Source organism: Maniola jurtina, chromosome 4 (genome assembly GCF_905333055.1).
Source record: "Maniola jurtina chromosome 4, ilManJurt1.1, whole genome shotgun sequence".
Taxonomy (NCBI): domain Eukaryota; kingdom Metazoa; phylum Arthropoda; class Insecta; order Lepidoptera; family Nymphalidae; genus Maniola; species Maniola jurtina.
This window is the reverse complement of record NC_060032.1, coordinates 11,021,632-11,042,685: the sequence shown is the minus strand read 5'-3', so window position 1 is coordinate 11,042,685 and position 21,054 is coordinate 11,021,632. Positions and strand designations below refer to the sequence as shown.

The following is a 21,054-nucleotide window of genomic DNA, read 5'->3' as shown; positions in this document are numbered from 1 at the left end:
GTTATCTCATAGATTCGCCCTGTGTTTTTTTTTGAATGTAAAATGTGCATTGTGCACCGATTTTTTCGAGGTTCCTGGACCGATTTACAAAATATTTTTTTAATCGACATTTAGAAGTTTCTGTGGTGGTCCCATAAAAAATTCTGAATCCAACTCTTAATCCTGATGCTGTAGGGTTACTGCCCGCCTATGTGAATCTATAATTCAGGAAGTGTCCATTGTGAATTAATATTGTAGGTACCAAGCAACGACTTTATGCTTGGACTCCAAGTCCCAACTCTCCAAATCTCTCCTTGGCTCTACAATAATTGGATCTTCTCTGTTAAAATCGCTGAATATACATATATCTATTCAGTGGTTAATAATATTAAGCAGTATGCAGGTAGATACCAAACGCAAATGTTGCCAGTTGCCACCTGCGTTTAAATTTTTTAACGTACCTAACAGAAACCATGAAGCAAAACAGACCAAAGCTAGTAAACTGTAAAGCAATTAGCTTTGAATGAAATAGCGAGGAAGTCATCGGGGGCCTTCAATCAAAACACCTTGGCTGATCAAATAACGCCTTTGAACAACATATTACCTGAGTAATGTAGGTCTGTATGCGTCGGATCGCATTTCATGAGCACACGTTCCGCGTAAATATGCGTGAACTGATAATGTGATACTCAATATCATAATAATGTGGGGACTGGGATGGCTGGATCAAGTGACATCGTTGCCAATCTAAACTATAGAACGCGACAGGTCGGGATGGCAATCGGGGTATGAGGCGAGGGGATGCCCCGCACACCCGCACGTCACCCACGCTCTCCCGCACCGGGTTAGCGCGGAGCCTGTGTGGGTGTGCAAGGCGTCCCCACACCGATTGTCATCTCGACCTGTCACATACAAGCAGTAGCTCGATAGTCCATAGTTTCAAATCGATTATAATATCCTTGACAAACTTTGAAAACTGAGAGTCGGCGTTTTAGTTGATATCGGTAACCCAATGGATGCAAAAGCACAGCTCAAACGCTGTTTTGACTTTCCGTTTCCATCTCAAAAACTCTAATTACAATAATATTCTAATACTACGTTACCTACTACTATACTAATTATGTACATATATATTCAGGTATACTTAGGAACTTTAAAAAGAGCCTGGGTAAGAACTAAATTGTTCAAGAAATTCAAAACATTTCTAAACTATGGGACTATTTGAGACTACACTAGCGGCACGCTATGATGGCCGGTTTGACACATTACAATAGTGATGTGGAATGTCAATTTATTCTCGAACAAAAAACAATTAAGTTTTGTTTTTGTACCTGATTAAATAGGTTTAATAAAACAAAAATGTATATATTTATTTAATTTATTTGAACGAACTGAATATTTGAACGAAAATGAATATACATACTTTATATGCACACAAGAAACATATGAATACAAAAGATACCAAAAAAGGTGCCACAAAAGGCCATAATTAATCAGATTCGTCCATACTACTATTTTCACTGTCGTCACTGCTATCATCACATACATTAATAATTATATGTTCGTTTTCTATAATATTATCTATTTTCACATCTCTTTCATAATCTTCCCTTATTAATTTAACAGTTCTATTCACAACCTTTTCCCAGTCTCCTTTAGTCACATGTTCACAAGCTTCTTCTAATAATTTTAGCATTTTTTTTGTGGTAAATGGGGGTTCTGTATTGTGTCTTGCAGCATATCCCTTAATTTGAGCCCACACCAACTCAATCGCATTATACTCACAATGGTAAGGCGGTAACCGTATAACTCTATGCCCATGTTCTAATGCTATTTCGTCAATGACGTATCGGATCTTGGTTGGTTTGTTTTCTTTTAAAAGACGTACTAATTCCGCTTTTAACATATTCATGTTTGCATCTACGCCATTTTTACGAAGCCATGCGACGATATCAGCTTTCTTTTGGGATTGGGCAGGTGGCTTGTCAATTTGCATCGAGTGGTATGGGGCGTTGTCCATAATTATAATAGATGGTTCAGGGAGGCTACACAACATTGAGGTAGACCATTCAGTAAACTTTTCTCCATTCATGTCTTCATGATAGTCTCCAGTGGTTTTTGACGCAAAAGCCATGAGAGAACCTTCGACAAACCCGTTGATGGTTCCGGTGTGACAAATTATAAGTCGCGATCCTTTTCCTACAGGAACTTTGGAAGTAGATGCTGCTGTGTCATCGTTCCAAGAACGGCCTACAGTATGGTTAGCATTAAGCCATGTTTCATCCAAGAACACAACATTTTGCCAATTTTTGATTTCTTTCACTTGCCGTAAAAAAGTATACCTTGCCATCGCTATATCAAATCTTTCCATCAATATTTTGCGTTTGTTACATTTTTTGTATCGAAATCCAATGGTCTTCAAAATCTTCGTTAAAGAACTTTCCCCACCGAAGAATAATCCAGCTTCCTTCAGTGAATGCACCAACTTTTTTCTTGTTGGATACTCCTTCTGTAAATAGTAGCCGTAAACATGTCTTCGGATAGCATCGGCATCAAAGCTATCGATGCCTACGACTGGTTTTGCTCGTTTTCTCTTTTTTGGTGTGTGAAGTTTATTTTCTTCTGTGCCAGTCTCGCCATATTTTTTTTTAGTTATCCGTCTAACAGTTCGTTGTCCAATATTAAGCGCATCAGCTACGCGTTCAACCACTGACGTTATAGGTAAAATTGGCCCTCCATTTTGAGCTTCACGATCGAAATAGTTACGAAGGCGTATTACGAACTCACGTGTCTGACTATTTAGAACAGTTCTCTGCGTACGTTCGGTCATATCGACGAAATCCACAACAAAGGGCTTGAACAGAGTCCAAATTAACGAGCAAGGGTCAACAGTAATGCAGTATCAATATTTGAAATCCAAAGCCAGGTCAAAACTATATCACAATCGCATTGCACTGACAGTTTATACTTTTCGAAGCAACGTCAATTCGAAACTGCTTTGTTTTGCATTGAGCATTGACGCGAGTTTGCCGGAGGTAGTAGTTGTGCTAGCCAGCGATCCTATGTGACGATCGTATTAGATTCCATTTTTAAAAATTTATTGATATTTTTTTGCGATTTCAGAGGTTTGTCCACATAGTGAAAATTGTTCATATTCACAAGTACATTCACCCCTTAAATGGTGCAAACTGATTTTTCTACACTTGTATACATTTAAGAAATCAATTTAATAAATAAATTTTGAGTCCTAAACCTAAAACTACATTCGATAAAATTTATGAATCTCTGCACATCACTATCGTCAATAAAGTAATACAATTATTTCCTTCAAAGTCGTTATCAATTAATACGGAACTTCATGAGCGGACAAACGTCAAACCGGCCATCATAGCGTGCCGCTAGTATAATCTCACCGGTTCAAAATCTCTACTGCGAAGAGTCAGTTGCTCTTTTCATTGAGATCTTTATCAAGAAGCTCTGATATTAATTATTTGTTTTGTTCTTGTTTTAAAAATAAACTTCTTAGATAGGATAAATCCTAATCTAGGTTCATTCTAATATAACTATTCCAGTGGAAACTATGCAAAAAATTAGAAAAATCTATGCAAAACGTCCACTCACAGTCGGAAGACTGTGAGTGGACGTTGAGTCGCGTATCGTATGATCATCATACGATACGCGATCTTCATGATGATAATCGCCACCGAAGAAAAATTATTGTTAAAACCGGCCAAGTGCGAGTCAGATTCGCGCACTGAGGGTTCCGTACTCGGGTATTTTTTTTATTATACATAAAAATAAATAAAAATCTGTTTTAGGATGTACAGGTAAGCCCTTTCATATGATACCACTTGGTATAGTTATCTTATTTTGAAAATTGAAACACATTTTAATTTTTTTTAACTGATATAACCACAAATTCGCGGTTTTCAGATCTATTCCTGTACTTGTGCTATAAGACGTAGCTACCTACAAAATTTCATGATTCTAGGTCAACGGGAAGTATATAGGTTTTCTTGACAGACACGACGGACGGACGGACGGACAAACAGGCAGATTGACAACAAAGTGATCCTATAAGGGTTCCGTTTTTCCTTTTGAGGTACGGAACTCTAAAAATCTCAATTAAATAGGTATAGGTACTTCAGTAGTTAGCTGTGTAGAAGTGTGTAATTAATTACTAAAGTAATACCGACGTACTAGTGCATTCACCTGACCAAATTATCTATAGCTACTCAGAAGTCGACTGCAATTTACTTGTCATCAGGGAAAACCACTCGAAATTCATTGTGAAGGCCTATTATTAGTACGTTTTTATACTAAGAAAAGGGCAAAGTCATCCGTGATCTTACACAGATTATATTTTACCATGGATGTATTTTACGAGTATCTTATCCGTCAATTTATCTTATAGGCTGTCCTAACCTTTTCTGCGAATTAAACAGGCTTAGTTAAATCCTAATATCGACTCATAATAAATATAAAATGATGAGTTTATCTGTCCGCTAAAACAATTGAACGGCTTTATAATATATTATCTGTAGTTTGATATAGTGATTTATATAGTTTTTTTTGATTAAAAAGAACATTTTTCATCTCAATAAACAATAATTTTCTTTCGGGACAAGAGATACATTTTTTGTCGATAATCAAATCTTAACTGATTTCGGCTATTCTTTTTTTTTTGGAAAGATTGTATCAAGTTAGTTTCAACTAAAATAAATTTGAAGTATGATTTTGAATCTTAGGTTTAGGTTCCTAAGTATAAGATGTGAGAGTAACCAGGAAACACGGACGCTAAATTCTCCTCCAAACCTCCAAAGTCGATCACCCATCCATTTACCGACTTGGTTCAACACACAGATGATCTGTGGTTCAACGTTTGTATAACAACCCCAACTAGGAAAGGATTTTCAAAAATTACACCCGAGAAAAGCCGGGGTGGGTCAGGTAGTAAATAATAATAATAATAATAAATGTCGAAAGGTTGAAACCTTTGAAAAAACTCCAAGAGTTAATAACTAATACCTACTTACAGTACAGGTAGACGAGAAACCCAGCAAGGTAGGTCGGCCATTAGACGACCGATTTAGCTTTTAATCGATCTATATCTAAACCTTAAGGTGTACATAATCAAATTGATAAAAAATATTGAAAGTTCTTCGGTACTTAGTAAATACAAAATAGGACAATTCAATATTACGAATAATTTTTTTTAGGGTATGCAGTGCTTTTATACATGTATGGAGAGCACGCCACTGCTTGCAGCATGGGTTCCTACTGTGGGTTCCTAAAATCAGTTTTTTTTTCTTCAAGATTACCCATCATTAAAATGAAAACATGACGTAACACCATACCACGAATATCGGAGTTAGCAATCGTGACATGGAAGGCCTAGGAGCCGTCACGCAATGCGTGCTATCAAAGAGATAATACGTGGATCATGGATGATCTCACGCTTCTTACGAATGTGTATTTTTTCCGCAAAATAATAATAATGAGTCGTGTACGTCTTATAGTGTGTAGAACCTGTACATTGTAGACGCGAGTCTTAGATTAATGTGTCTAGGACGGTCAAAAATGGTCAAAAGATAAAACATGGAAGTCATTTCTTCCATATTTTTCAATCGTTAATAAAAGGTTTTTTAATTTATTTATTACTATCTGATGCCCACGACTTCGTTCGCGTGGATGTAGGTTTTATAAAATTCCCGTGGGAACTCTTTGATTTTCCGGGATAAACAGTAGCCTATGTGCTAATCCAGGGTATAATCTATCTCCATTCTAAATTTCAGCCCAATCCGTCCAGTAGTTTTTGCGTGAAGGAGTAACAAACATACACACACAAACACACACACACACATACAAACTTTCTCCTTTATAATATTAGTGTGACTAAACCTAAGCTAAGAACTTATTGGAATGTACCAATTACTGGTATTAATGATTTCGGTATTCGTTCTGTAAAAAAACTGGTTGTTATCACGGATGTTCAGTTCATAAGACAAACTGTTTCGAATTGCACAATACTGGAAAACCATCAGAAAAAAATATTTTCATGCGAGAAATATTAAGGACAAATTACAGTACCTACTTATTTGCTAATACCTACCTACAAGTAAACACCTATTAGGTGGTTAATACAATGACAAAATTGAAGGAAGTTGAGGACTTTACATAAATCTTTTTGTAAAGATTTTTTATCGAATAAAACTTCCATGGTTTGATGACTAAGACGGTCATTGCAATTTACAATAATGGCCTCATCACGGGTTTTAGCGTAATCGTTTTACGCTAGTATACGAGTAAACAGCGGATAAGCTGGCCAAGATGATGTCAGTAGGTACTTAGGTAGGCATGTATACAAAATGAAAAAAAAGATTCCGACGAATTGAGTACCTCCTCCTTTTTTGGAAGTCGGTTAAAAAGTGAATTAAGTACTTAGTTGGTTCCTTTATTTCCACAAAAGCAAAAGGTATCTATCACACTTCACACTAATATTATAAAGGCGAAAGTTAGTGTGTATGTGAATGAATGATTTATTCAATGTGATTTATTAACCCCCGACCCAATAAGAGGGGTGTTATAAGATTTAAGTGTGTATCTGTGTGTCTGTCTGTGGCACCGTAGCTCCTAAACTAATGACCGATTTTAATTTAGTTCATTTTGTTTGAAAGGCGGCTTGATCGAGAGTGTTCTTAGCTATAATCCAAGAAAATCGGTTCAGCCGTTTGAAAGCTGTTAAAAGCTCTTTTCTAGTTACTCTAACCTTCACTTGTCGGGGGTGTTATTTTCGACCGTGGTGTTATCTGAAAGATGCGTTGCACACTTTGGTGATGATTAGTGATGTGGCTGATGACGATTAAAAAACTAAAACAGTAATATTAGGTAGGCTCCGAGTTGACTCGATGGACTTACCTACTCTAAGGTTAACCATTGAGAAGTATTTAAGGGTTTGCTACCATCTCCATCGCCATACCAGCTCGAGGAGTATCTACCAATTTGGAGCTACTACTCTACCATTCTATACTAAGTTACCTTTACTAAGGTACCTTTTAATATTACGTAGGTATGTACAAGCCGAAACGAAAGAGTTTTTACTAATAAAAGACATACTGTTAACAATTAAACTCTCAGATAGTAAAATCAACCCGTATAATGCAATGTAAATCGGTCGGAGCGCAAACAGCAACTGAGGCTTGTCGTTCCACGCCACGTCCTCGCCCTAGCGCCATCTTTTTCGTCTCGATGGAGGGGGCTCTGACGTCACGACCACAGCATAACCACCAACACCAAGCAACACCGAACGTGAGAACGAGGTGTTGCCAACACGGCCATGCTGCATGGTGCCCGCCCCGGGCACCCCACGAGTCGGGATAAAATTACTGCAAAATAAACAACCGTTAACACCTGATTCACATTACCTACTTGTAAGGATCCTTCCTAACTTCCTAAGGAATATTGCCCATTCATTGTCACTTATCACTTCACAATCATACGACAGCTCGCAACTTAACAAGACACCTCCACTATGTACTCGTAAGATCCAGGAATATTGTCCATTCGTTATCACTCATCACAACAACAGCTTTCAATTTAAAGAACAAAACAACCGCATCTAAAGGGACTTTGCCACACTTAGGGGACCAGATTTGTCGTAGTTGAAAACCAACTGCACTTAAAGAGCGTTTCGCTCACTTAAATGCAGCAAGTTGGTCAAGACCACTTGCACTTAAAGAACATTTCGCTCACTTAAGCGTACCAAGTTGGTGAAGACCACTTGCACTTAAAGAACATTTCGCTCACTTAAGTGTACCAAGTTCACCTTCAAGTTCCAAGCATCATAGAAGACCACTTGAAGACCACTTGCACTTAAAGAGCATTTCGCTCACTTAAGCGTACCAAGTTCGCCATCAAGTTCTAAGCATTATAGAAGACCACTTGAAGACTACTTGCACTTAAAGAGCATTTCACTCACTTAAGCGTACCAAGTTCGCCATCAAGGTCAAGCATCGTAGAAGATCACTTGAAGACCACTTGCACTTAAAGAGCATTTCACTCACTTAAGCGTACCAAGTTCGCCTTCAAGTTTAAGCATCGTATTCCAATGTGATATTTTATATTCATGGTACAATATTCCCACTAATTAATCTTCCAAAATTTTATCACGGCTCGCTGTATCAATTATGTTGCTATACATACTTAATTTTAAATAGATTACTCAACATAATACACAAGGTAGCCTTGCCAACACGGTTTTTAATACTCCATGAATATTCTTTAAAGAAGCAATGCATTAGCACTCACGATTAAAATCAGATCATACCTCTTTACTAAATCTCAAAATTCTTTACTAAATTCTGAACACATACTCAATGCCATAGCATCGTGCACCCACACAGTGCTCCGACACTATTCATCCACGTATGCAATCACCACACTATCTTTATCTACCGCGCATCCACGCAAGGGATCACCGGTGCCTAGTTCACCATAATACAAGGTATTTGATCTCATAAGAATCATATTTGATCTCATCCATTTTATTTTAACTATCAATGCTTTATTATTATAAACGGATCATTTGATTGTAAAGCTGGTGCTATCAAAGTTAACTTTAAATAATTATTATCATACTAAAACTATCACTTTTTAAACTAATCAATATCTTAACTGCAGTTATATTAATGATTTCACTAGTTCACTGCATTATTAATTACGAGGGTTGGTCACCAAATATAATTTTATAACCCACAAACTATTTTAATTCATGAATTACTCTAGTATCAAACAATAATAATAATTGGTATTTCATATTCCATATATGCAAATATTAATTACGCTATCTCAAATAATTATTAGGCTAATTAAAAATGATAAACAGAGAGTCATGGATTATGAGCGACACCGATGCATGCCACTGCCAAAACCAAGACTTTCTTTTTAACTCATTCATCTGTCCATTCACGCAGGGAATTCATCTACTGCCACTGTATGCTATCTAATATTTCTATTCGCACAATATACTCTTACTGTCACTCTTTATTATTTTCGGCCTGTCCTGATTATAGCACAGAATTGCAGCTGAGAGCATAAAAATGTTGCATTTGTCTACCCTCCTATTGTAATCTTTTAAATGAGAATTTCTCAAGTTAATAATACCCACTTAGCTATCCGGACAAGAATATTTCTTTGTTCAACGCAAATGTGAAGCTTTTACCCAAATTTGTAATATTAGGTATTAACTACCAACATAAATCATAGTTATTTTTTTTTTAAATATTATTCTAATTTGCATTATTAATGATATACTATGACTTTACAATCTAAATAAAGCTTCATTATCATATTATACACACCACAATCCGTAATTATTATTTGTTTTTGAAGCAGGTACACATCAAATGCAACAAAACTTTTGAATTGAACAGACTAAGGCAATAGTTCTAACTCTGAAGAGAAATATTACTTTCATCGTTACTAGTCTGTCTGTGTCTATTTTATTAAAATATAATGTGCAATCCTTTTACCTTCGTTCTAGTTCAATCTAATCGACTTGTACATGTATACAAAACGGTTCTCTGTTTGGATGGACAAAAAATAGCTAAAATGCTTTCAGAGGTCAATGTGTACACGAGTCTACTACTATTACATTACTTTTCTCGGGGATAAACCAAATCGGATCACTCTGTTACATTCCGTCCAAGCAAGTTATTACTCCCTAGTACCCAATAGGTACATACCTATAACGTAAAAATAAATTCGCTTAACGCAATTGAATCAAAAGGAATGTTAACACATTTTTTTATTACCTTTTTGTAATTCTGCTAAAAACCCTTGTATCAACAAAAAAATTCAGCTTTATCTTTAAATAGAAACCTTACGTAAAATTATTCATCTTGTATGCCAAAAGTACGCCCTAATATTATAACGATCTAGTCAAACATCATATTGTAATGCATGGTAAATTATTTTGACGATTCAAAAGCATTTGTAAAAGTTTACTTGAATTATTATATCATATTCTATTCTAGTCTAGTCTATTCTATTCTATTGTATATTGAATAGTATATCGAAAAGGGGATGCCTATGTCGATGAGCACGCAGAATATAAAAAAAAACAAAACTAAAACTTCATACGTAAATAATCTTTACTGTAATAATTTAAAGTTATTATCTATCTAATTGATTATTTACTAAGGTAGCACTAAGGTAAACCTGTACAGTACTTATTTAAAACTGCAACAAAGGCTCTTTTTTAAATATTTACTGATTTAAATAACCTGTATAGCAATAATAACAGATGAAACAAAGAAACAATATTTAAACAAAACTAAAAAAAAATGGCTAATCCAAAAATGTTACTACAGTGTGCATGAACTATTGAATGAATATACTTCAATAATATGATAATACGATATAAGAAGATTGTAATAACTTTGTTAACCACTTTTTATTTGTAAGTACTTTTTTTTTTAGTCTGATTAGTTATAATAGGACATAATTTGAAAACTCCCATAATCTTTATTTATATGTGACCTTTTTATTTTATTTTTATTTAATGACCGTATAATTAATTCATAATTTTTGCTATTCATATTTCATATTTCATAAGAATTGTAATATTACCTTTGATTATTTACATATGTTTTACTTTGCAACGCCCCAACGGGGCTTCATGTTGTAATATTATGATATTTTTTTATTTATGATGTAAGACATAAATGCAAATAAAGAAAGAATAAAGAATTACCTCTATAAAGATACGAAAATTCTAAATATAAGTCACTCGTACGCGCTTCAAACTTGTATTCCTATCAGGAAAATAATAACAGGATATATACACTCCCAATTATGCTTTAAAAGAAGAACAATTACGAAAACTTCCCTAAAAACTAGTATTCTAAACGTATGGATGTTATTACTTACCCACACAATTATTCAATGTAGATAATATGAAGTACTAAAATGGATACTTGATATCATGTGCGTAAGTACCTACCATTGTAAATGTAAATAGCTGTAATTCCTGATATCTAAAAGACTGGTATGCTCTTTATTGATAAATAAATGTTTTTAAACTGAAATCCCTTTACTAACGATTTTGATATGCGCGGACAACTACTTCCGGTATCCATAAACGCCTCGTGACATGTATCAAAAATATACACTTTTTAACCCCATATATTATGTAAAATTTACTTACAATTAATATAATAACTTATTATTATAATATTAATATTGACATTTAATTAAGAGACATGTTACCATAGAAATTAATTCACTTTTTGGTCTCATCAGGATTATTTGTACGGATTATTCCTGATGAGTATTAAATATTTGCATGCTTATGAAGTAGAATATGAAGGTCGCTACTTAGTTATAATTTTGAACTCAACAACTGATATTCAGCAAATAAATAAATTTCATTTCATTTCAGTATACGAGTTCGGGATTGGTTATCATGATTTATATCTGAGCTAACATTTCACTTGTGAAGTTTGACTAACCTAAGACATTCTTCGATTACTTTTACCACTACCACTATAACATTTTAACTTGTTCGTCACGTATACTACCCACATGTTTAATATTTTTATTATAAAAACTTCTATGTAAGTAACTAGCTCAATCGTCACACGTTTTTAAATTATTATCTTCTAAGGACGTATATTACTGATGCTACTATATAATAATTGACCCACTATAATTTAAATAATATTTTGTTCGAAAAAAAAAGTTGAGACAAACGTGAATATAACATTTAGTTCCAAAATAAAATTCGAACAAACTAAAAGTTAACCATTTTAAAAACATATTCCTTTGAATTTGGAACTAAAAGACAATTTCGTTTACCGATCACTATTCCCACGAGGACCACTTATAGACTGTACGCAATATTAAATCGTGCCAGACTTTTAGCTGATACCTTCAACTTAGTTTAGTAACGAATTATCTCACCTGACTATACAAAAGTTTGAGAATACGATTTAGTTATTTAAACCATATTCACTTAATCTTTAATAATTATTCAAAGTACTCACAGTTTCGGTATCTTTACGAGATACCTTATTACGTTTCCATCGCGGCCGACGGTGTCCTGGCACTTGAAGACCTCTAGGTGGAAAAATACGTTTGCGTTTCGACCGATTTTTCCTCAAAGCGTAAGTTACTACACACTTCTGATGTTAACAATTAAACTCTCAGATAGTAAAATCAACCCGTATAATGCAATGTAAATCGGTCGGAGCGCAAACAGCAACTGAGGCTTGTCGTTCCACGCCACGTCCTCGCCCTAGCGCCATCTTTTTCGTCTCGATGGAGGGGGCTCTGACGTCACGACCACAGCATAACCACCAACACCAAGCAACACCGAACGTGAGAACGAGGTGTTGCCAACAATACCTATACTATGTTTCTAATTATTATTAGCAATAAAAGTTACTAGTAAAGACGGATATAAAAATAAAATACGTAAATGGGTACCCAATAATAAGCTATTTGTTCTAATCAATTATTTACTACCGCAGATAATAGTAAAACGAAGTATTATGACTACTTAGGTTCTTACATACCTGCCTAATTTATTTTTATTGAAGACCGTTCACTTTTACGATTTGACATTTAGTTACACAATAAACAGCAACAAACCAATTAAAATTATTATTAACACATGCATTGCAACAACTTTAATCTTTAGATCTAAACTGATTTGGTAGAACTGTACCACCTACTTGCCCAAGTAAAAGAACAGAGTGGTACACCTATAATAGTACTAAAAGTAAAACCTTTTAAAACACATTAGGTAACCGTAAAATATAAAATGACTGATTGACGTTTTGGACTAAGAGCCCGCGAGGGCCAGACCTTCGTTATTTTATAAAAGCTAAAAGTTTCTCTGCATATTGTCCCCAAACACAAGGAAGAAAGATTAGCGACTATAAAGTTTGGATCATGGTGGCATTGGGAGATAATGGGTAAAAAAGGTGTAAAATATCTTACGTCAAAATATAAAGTGTGATTTTTTTCATATTTTTTCGGATTAGTAAGAAATTACGTCATGCAAGGTATAAAAAAAATTACACTTTGACGTAAGATTTTTACACCTTTTTTACCTGTTTTCTCCCAACGCCACCATGATCCAACTTCGTAGTCGCTGATCGTTCTTCCCTGTGTTGGGAGCATACGCAGAGGAACTTTCAGCTTTTATAAAATTACGATGGTCTGGCCCTGGCTGGCTCTCTCTGTATATCATCAACGTACTTGACTCAAATCACTGGGTCTCTATCTCTAGAAACTTGAGGCTTCTTATCTAGGTTCTCTTTATCACGTACATAAACCGAACTTCGGTCGAAGCCATTTGACAGGCCAAGAGCGTAGCTACTTACATGCGGCGGCGGCGATCGGTCTTTATGCAGATGTAGTTAAAGGAATCTTAAGTTACACTTAGATTTTATATGTTTAAAAAAATAAAAGAAACAGGAACTGATGGTTACGGTAATCTTAAGTGCCAAAAGACACTTAAGTAAATGGGCTTATCCTGTAACCAGATATGTTATGTCTCAGGTGACTCTAATAGCACTAAGCTACTTAGGTTCTCAACTAATAGTTAGGAATAGTTTACACCCAGCATTTACGCTTCACTGACGAAGGTGATGTAAATCAGTCAGTACCTAACTACCTACCCATCTACCAGATTTAGAGCTTAGTTGCTAGCAACGACAATCTCCCTGGTACAGTGAAGATTGTGGTTTTATAAGTGATAGTGATAGGCCCTGGGTTCGATTCCCAGGTTGGTTTTGGAGAATTTATCTTTTATAATTAAAGACTTACATAATAAAAGACTTGTCTTGACTGACTGACTGATCTATCAACGCGTAGCGATCGCTGGAGTGAAAAACTTGAAATAAAATTAAGTTCCTTTTATGGCATAGGCAGCCATATAAGGATATAAGAAAGGATAGCATATAAGAAAGGATTTTTGGAAAAAATCGATGTAAACAAGGGATGAAATTTTGCATGAAAACCGATTATTTTTGAAGTTATACCTATCCATCAAAATGGGTATTTAGGCGATCAGTTAAAATTAAGAAATAGGTGTTTCAGGATTTTTGAAATTTTATCTTTAGGGAGTTTTTGTATAAAAGTCCATCATTTTTCAAGTTTTACTATAAGTATGTATAAGTAGGTATAGTATTTTTAGAATTCCACCCGAGCGAAGCCGGGGCGAATCAGCTAGTAATTTCTAAATTATTATTGACTCTGTCTGGTCTGGTCTGACTGTTGGGAGGCTTTGACCGTAGCTACATACTCGTAGGTACTACAATTACCACCCCACCGCTGGTCATAAGAACTTTGACCGAGGATAAATAAATAGGTAGACAGAAGATATTATTTTTCAAAGGAAAAAGGTTTTGTAATTTTACACGTAGGAAAAGCCATAGTGTGCCGTTTGTGTAAACAGTTATAAGTACTACTTAAATGATAAGTTATAGAAGAATCTGCTTAGTACTCCAGTCATTCATTCAAGACTGCAGTAGGTAATACCACAAAATAGGGTAATAGTAATTAATTAAGGTGTTATAGTAGGTAGGTAAACTACCAGTCTATAACCTACAATATTATACTACTGTAAAAACCTAAGCTAAGTTAAAGTCTAGGTTTTTGCAGTAAATCCTAAGATTTACCAAGTCTATTGTAAAATCCCAAACAGTTTTTGGACTTTCTCCAGCATTTGCTTAGTAAATTCTAAGGTTTTAACCAACTTCCAAAAAAGGAGGAGGTTCTCAATTCGTTAGAATCTTTTTTTTTAATTTTTTTTTATGTATGTTCCCCGATTACTCAAACCCCGGACCGATTTGGAATTTTTTTTTTGTTTGAAAGGATATACTGTGGTATAGGGTGACAGAAGTGTTCGGAACTCGTGTCTGGAAAATCCTAGGATTTACCGTAGTTCGAGCTTTTACAAACACATTACATAGGTACTTTAGCTAGTTAGATACCCAGTAGCTTAATCACGCTCGTTATTACTTATGATGCCATAATAATATAATATCTACTTACCTACTTACTTTATGTGTAAGAATAACTCTCTTATTACGACTTATATTCTTGTTACAATCATAAAAGGCTTGAGAAGAATGATATATATGGTTAGTGGCTCCATTTCGTTAGACATTTTCTTGGAAAAACAAACGAGTTACCTATTATTAATAATAGGCTTAATGTAACTAAAGGCTATTTATTAATTAATAAACTAAATATCTTATTTTTAGTGCTAAGTATTTTATTATTCCTGTTATAATAAAAACAGGCTCGTTTATTATTATTAAGACCACTGTAAAGCAAACCCAATAATGATCATAAGTCAATGAACATGACCGACACTATTATTTTCTATCATAAAAGTATATAGTTAATTTAAATCGAATAGAGACTATTAATAAAGCTGTGTTGGTAGAAAATAAAGTCTACAATATTTTATAAAGCAATAGGTACCAACTATTAAGCTCTTTCTAGGTTATTCACTGGGATATACTCTGAAATAATTATTAATTAACTCTCTTATAGGCAAGGTAAAATACTAAACATTTTTTTAAAAATAAATTTAAATTAAGTAATATCCTTGAGAGTCAAAAATAATAAAACCGATAAAGCTATACTATAGATACGGTCCTAGACTTAAGGCCTTTCTGATTAGTTAGAAATAAAGTGTAGGCACATAATATTATTATAAAGCATTTATAAAGATTGCCCAACTACCTACTTACGTAGTATTTTTCGAAAACTTATTCAATATACTTATTTTGTATAGACTAGTGGTAATTTTTGGGACTAGAATTCATTACAAAACATCACATCATTTTATTACGATATTACGAGTATAGTAGGTACAGTCCAAGACCCTTTTGCTAAAAATAAGTTGCAAATAACTTTCGTAGCACATTCATGAATATAAATTTTTAAATGTAATTGAGAATGACTTGACGAGTGTCGCCTGCTTTTGAAAGCAGAGCAATATCATTAAAGTCATATTTCCATAACGTATTGTGAAATTAATATAATTAAACTTTGATAGTCTACAATTCTCAATTCTAAGTATATGTTATCTATTTCGTAAGCAAGAACCCATCCGCAAGTTGTGGATTGTGGACTGCAATAATTCATTTCGACATTTATGTATTCCCACGCTTCACTATAATGAAAAAGTATGGTAAGGTCATTAAAAAGTAGGATAAGTGACGAATTTATCTACTATGCGAGCTTTCTGTGCACCTTTTCTCAATTCTCAGCAAGTGATGGAGAGAGCTTCCACAGCAGCTACGTGCTTGGAGTTTCTCTACGTTACCAAATCAGATATAGGAGATCCGCAGGAGAACTTGAGTAACCGACATAGCTAAACGGATTAGAATGGGCACAAAAACTGAAGTTGTTGGCAATGGGCTGGGCACATAGTTCGAAAAAAAAACCTGTCAAGTGCGAGTCGGACATGCATACGAGGGGTTCCGACTACCGTACCATCGTACAAGAAAACTTTCTTTTTAAAGATGTAATCACAAATTCACGGTACTTCTCTTTACCTACCTACTATTCTAAGTGTAGATCTATTGGATTCTAGGTCAACGGGAAGTACCCTATAGTTTTGGATTCCCTTGACGGGTCTTGACGATAGACAGACAGACAGACAACCAAGTGAGTCCATAGGGGCTCCTTTTTTCTCTAGAGATACGGAACTCTAACCTCGAGTAACACTGACCATGACCTTCAACCACACGAACACACCACATTTTGCAAAGTGGTCACACTTTAGAAGCAGTTTTTCCATGACATGATTCTTATAATAGAGTCTAAATGTGAATTTTAGAAGAAGAGCTGAGAGAAGATTATAATACTAAAGATGTCATGTATCAATAATTCAACAATGTAATAGGCACAATACATGACCACAAACGGAAGATGCGTAATCGTAGTAGGACTATGTAACGATAACATAATATTGTTGTCAACGTAAAAAGTTGTGAATGATGCTAATAGAAATCATTCGGATATTGTTATCAAATATTGCGTTGAAACCGGAAACCACGTAGAAGGACGACTCACATACCACGATAGATTAATAATTTAAACGTTAATTGTGCCTCTACAAAACTGAACTGTATCTATAAAGTTGAAGTTGTAGAAGCCTCAATCTAAAGCCATAAACCGATAAATTCTGAGAGCAGGCCAAATAAAGTAATCAGAGGTTGAACCAGAATGGGTGCCCGTATAGTCTGCCCAGGAAATTGTGTAATTCGTCTTCTATTACACATATTACGTTGCTTCCTTGTGCGAACCAGACTCCCGGAAGCTTGATTGCTGGCCTACGTACCTACAGTACTTACGCATATAGATACAGTCAGAACGCAGGACAAAATAATAGTCCAATGCATTTTATCAGGGTGAATTTAATCATCTATTATCTAGTTTTGAAAATCCAATATTTCTGAAAATCTTGAAAGTGGGAAAATGGGGTAGGTAGGTACATTCCACCATTCATAGGTTCATTCTTCCAATTCCAAAGCAGTGTAAATCCATAAAGTTTTTGGGTACCTAAGTAAGAAAAATTGCATTCAGTGGGGAGTTTGGGGTTGCCGAGTGCCGACAGAAGTGAATATTTAATCTATATAAAAGTAAAATCTATACTTTTATACTAATAGAGGTAAAATTATTAAGAGGTAAGGATGTTTCAGATTTCAGACTCTAAATTGGCTTCTACGTAGGTAGCATCTCACCCATTGCTATCACTTGAGCTATCCAATGTGATAAGTAAGGAACAGCAGTGGTTTGAAGTCTTATAAGAATCCCCCAACTCAAATCAATTTAAGAAATCGACAACAGCTGCAATAAATTAATTATCAACTACCGATAGGTACCTATGTTCAAAATTCAAAATCAACGATCCAGGAATTGAATCATAGAAGTCTATGTCGAAAATACAAGTAGCAGATGAGGAAGATAGGAAGGGTAGGTAGATGTAATATTTTTTTATGAGGATTATTCAAAAGCTGTGCTATACTTACCTAAGTTCTTGCCTAGGTACTAGACTAGATACACCTATCTAGTATCTACCTATTCTCTGAATCTGTTACAGGTCTGTTAAAATCTGATCAGATAGATTAGATACGAGCAATTAATTATTTATTAAAGGCACTCCGGTAAATACCTACTTACCTAGTCGATACTCGATAAGAATCTAATTCGAGAGTATAATACAATTACGAAACATGTCCGAAGCTTAAAAGTTGTACCTACCCGTCAACTATTAAAATCGTCTAAGTATTAGCAATTATCGGTTTTACTTTCATCGGCATCACATCACATATTCGACTTTGGCACATACGCAACAAAGCGTAATTCACTCCTTTCGAAGAAGTAAGCCAGACGGGTGTTTGTTGCTAATATTAGATGGGCACAAAAAACGGCGGGCGTCGGGTTGTGGCCCTTTCACAGTCCCTCGTCCCGAAGCGCGTTGTGTGCTTCCTATCCTACCCGAACACACAAGTAGGTACCTAGTGCCAACAGTTCACCGCGCACCGCCACCCGGGGCGCCTGTGTGCCGACGTACAAACACGAGCGGATCACAGCCACTTGCAATCTCGCAACACAAGTGCATAACATCGCTGTTATAGCGTTATTTTCGGAGAGTGCCACTATTTTTAACGTGCAACACGATAGTGTGCATCCTGGCTCGTCCTCGCAAATGCCCTCTTGGATCATCCGCAGAAGGAGAAATAAACATAGCACTCCGGTAAGTTATCCGTTGGATGTTTGACGATGTTATCATCAACCACAGCTATCATTTTCTAAGCTTGCTCATGTCTGGATGCTGTTTCGAGTACAGCAATGCAATTTTTCAACGTTTTATGCTAATGAGCAGCGATAATAGGTTCTCGAAACACGCTAACAATCCAAGCGAAAGCGAAAATTCTGATTATTCGTTGTCAGATTTCCATACTTTCGAAGGCATGTAGTTTGTAGACTGTAGAGCTTTTGGTATTTTGGTAAACAGTAAACTTTAATCAAACTTGTCATAGTAAACATGACAAATTACAACTCCTCTAAGTAAGCTGTCTCTGAATACCACGTGATTTTTTAAAGTTTTAGCAGACACACTCTCAAATCCTTATTCTACGACTATTATACTAGTAGATACTTCCAAATTAACGATTATTGCGCTAGATTTAGCTGAATAATGTACAACCCTATAGCCATCATTAGATATGAACGTATCTACTGGTTTACGTTGTAAAGATGCCGGTGGTGTTTTAGACGGTTTAAATTAACCTGCTAAATATATGACCGTAAAAAATGTTACTGTTCCAAAATGCGAGGTGGAACATTTCGTTACCCAGATGATGTTTGAGATTGGTGAAACAGCGCAATCTTTGCGAGACATCTAAAAGACCCATCCATATAATGGTTGAGCTGACACGTTCGCTCCACAATGCTTGCGAAATGTTGACATATCATTTGGTATCATCATGGACTTTTATGAAATATTTTACGGTAACGTCCGTGAGTTAATTGTTTCCGACGCCGTGGCTTTTATGGTCATAGGAACTACTCAATTTCGAAATCAATGTTCTTTTGAAGAAGAAAATAAGTGAAATCTGTTTGCGTTATGTCTATAAAATTTGAATGTTTATAGCCAGCAGCATTTGATGAGACATTAGCAGCTGCAGTTTACGTAAAAAATGGTGTTATGAATTTTAACGACACGACGTTTTAACACGATATAGCAGCTAACGTAGTAGGTAGGTATACCGCCACGGACGAATCACGCCCCCTCTGTCGCTGTTCAAATCAATATACCGGTAGGTACATACGCACCACCGACCAGACGGACTCTAAATATGTGAATTGTATAGGAAAAGTATCTATAGTTACTTAAGTACTGGAAACTGCAAACAGGGTAACAATACCTGGTAAGTTTTCAACTGTCTGCATTGAAAAATATCTCATTGAACGGTAAAACTCTCTTCAGCTTTAAAGGGGAGCCTGAAGGTATACTTTGCAAAAAAGAAGGACATTTGGCCACTTTGAAAAAACTGCCTCTAAAATGTAAGTAGTTAATACAATTCAAAATTTAAACCAACATAAAAGTGAGCTTTGAAGCTCAGACCAAATTAAAATGAATTGAGCGATTTAAAAGTTCATGTTATAGTGGTCGATGAACCCTTTCCCTCAGACGAGGGCAAATAACATTATAAACGATCCCTCCACATGTTAGCAACTGCATCTTTAACGACGCATAATATTCAAAATGTTGTTTCATATAATATGTGCGCATATAATATGTGCTCAGTATTGCGTGCAGTAAAATCACTTGTGATAAGGGCATTTTTAAAGCTTTATTAAGTACGATCCAGCTTAAAATTACATTTTAAATGGTGACTTGATTGTAAAACAAAAAACCTCCAAGATTAATTATTTCCAACGACACTAAGCTTACAACCACTCAAAGATTTTTTTTATCGAAGCTTAGTTTAAAGTTTCTTAGCATTCAATTTTTCATGCATTCAATTATCCGGTAAAGCCAAATGGTTTGTGTTAAAATAAGACAAAACTTTTAAGATCTTTTTTTTATTGAAAATGTTACAATAAAACATGAAGCTAAGAAACCTTATCTAATTACAGGACAAATTCAAATTAGATTATATATTTTAAATGTTCTAAACTAGGTAGGTACTTAATCTTTAGTCGAAGCGGTTACACTCATTGCGGGGGTCACATGTTATTCCCACATATGCGTACAAATTGCAGAAAAAGAAAGACACAAATGCAAGTGCAAAATAAATTATCCCAGAAGGTGAATAATGACGGATCATACAACGTCTTTAAAACCGAACTTAAATCAATATTTACTTCTTGTAGGTACAATCTACATGTCGCATAATAATTATGATTAACTATACTGTAGCAACGATTTCACAATCTTCGTCCAGAGTGATAGTGAATTTCTAAGACACTTATAAAATCTGATTGTAGATCTGTTATAAGTGTAGTTTTATCTAGATAAGTTACAAGAGTTGCAAT

General features: G+C 35.1%; 1 protein-coding gene and 1 long non-coding RNA gene across 2 annotated transcripts in view; one reads left to right on the top strand and one right to left on the bottom strand.

The window, feature by feature from the left end:
- Nucleotides 1-50: 50 nt before the first annotated feature.
- LOC123864851 lies at nucleotides 51-19,377 on the bottom strand. The gene is made up of 3 exons (XR_006795854.1): nucleotides 19,367-19,377; nucleotides 11,909-11,914; nucleotides 51-279 (listed from the first exon to the last, which is right to left on the bottom strand). It is a non-coding gene; the product is annotated as an uncharacterized LOC123864851 (long non-coding RNA).
- LOC123864844 (beta-1,4-glucuronyltransferase 1) overlaps nucleotides 18,522-21,054 on the top strand; it is a 93,802-nt gene continuing 91,269 nt past the window's right edge. Inside the window, exon 1 of the mRNA XM_045905543.1 lies at nucleotides 18,522-18,766. The gene's annotated coding sequence lies outside the window, so the exon portion shown is untranslated. The remainder of the gene's footprint in view (nucleotides 18,767-21,054) is intronic.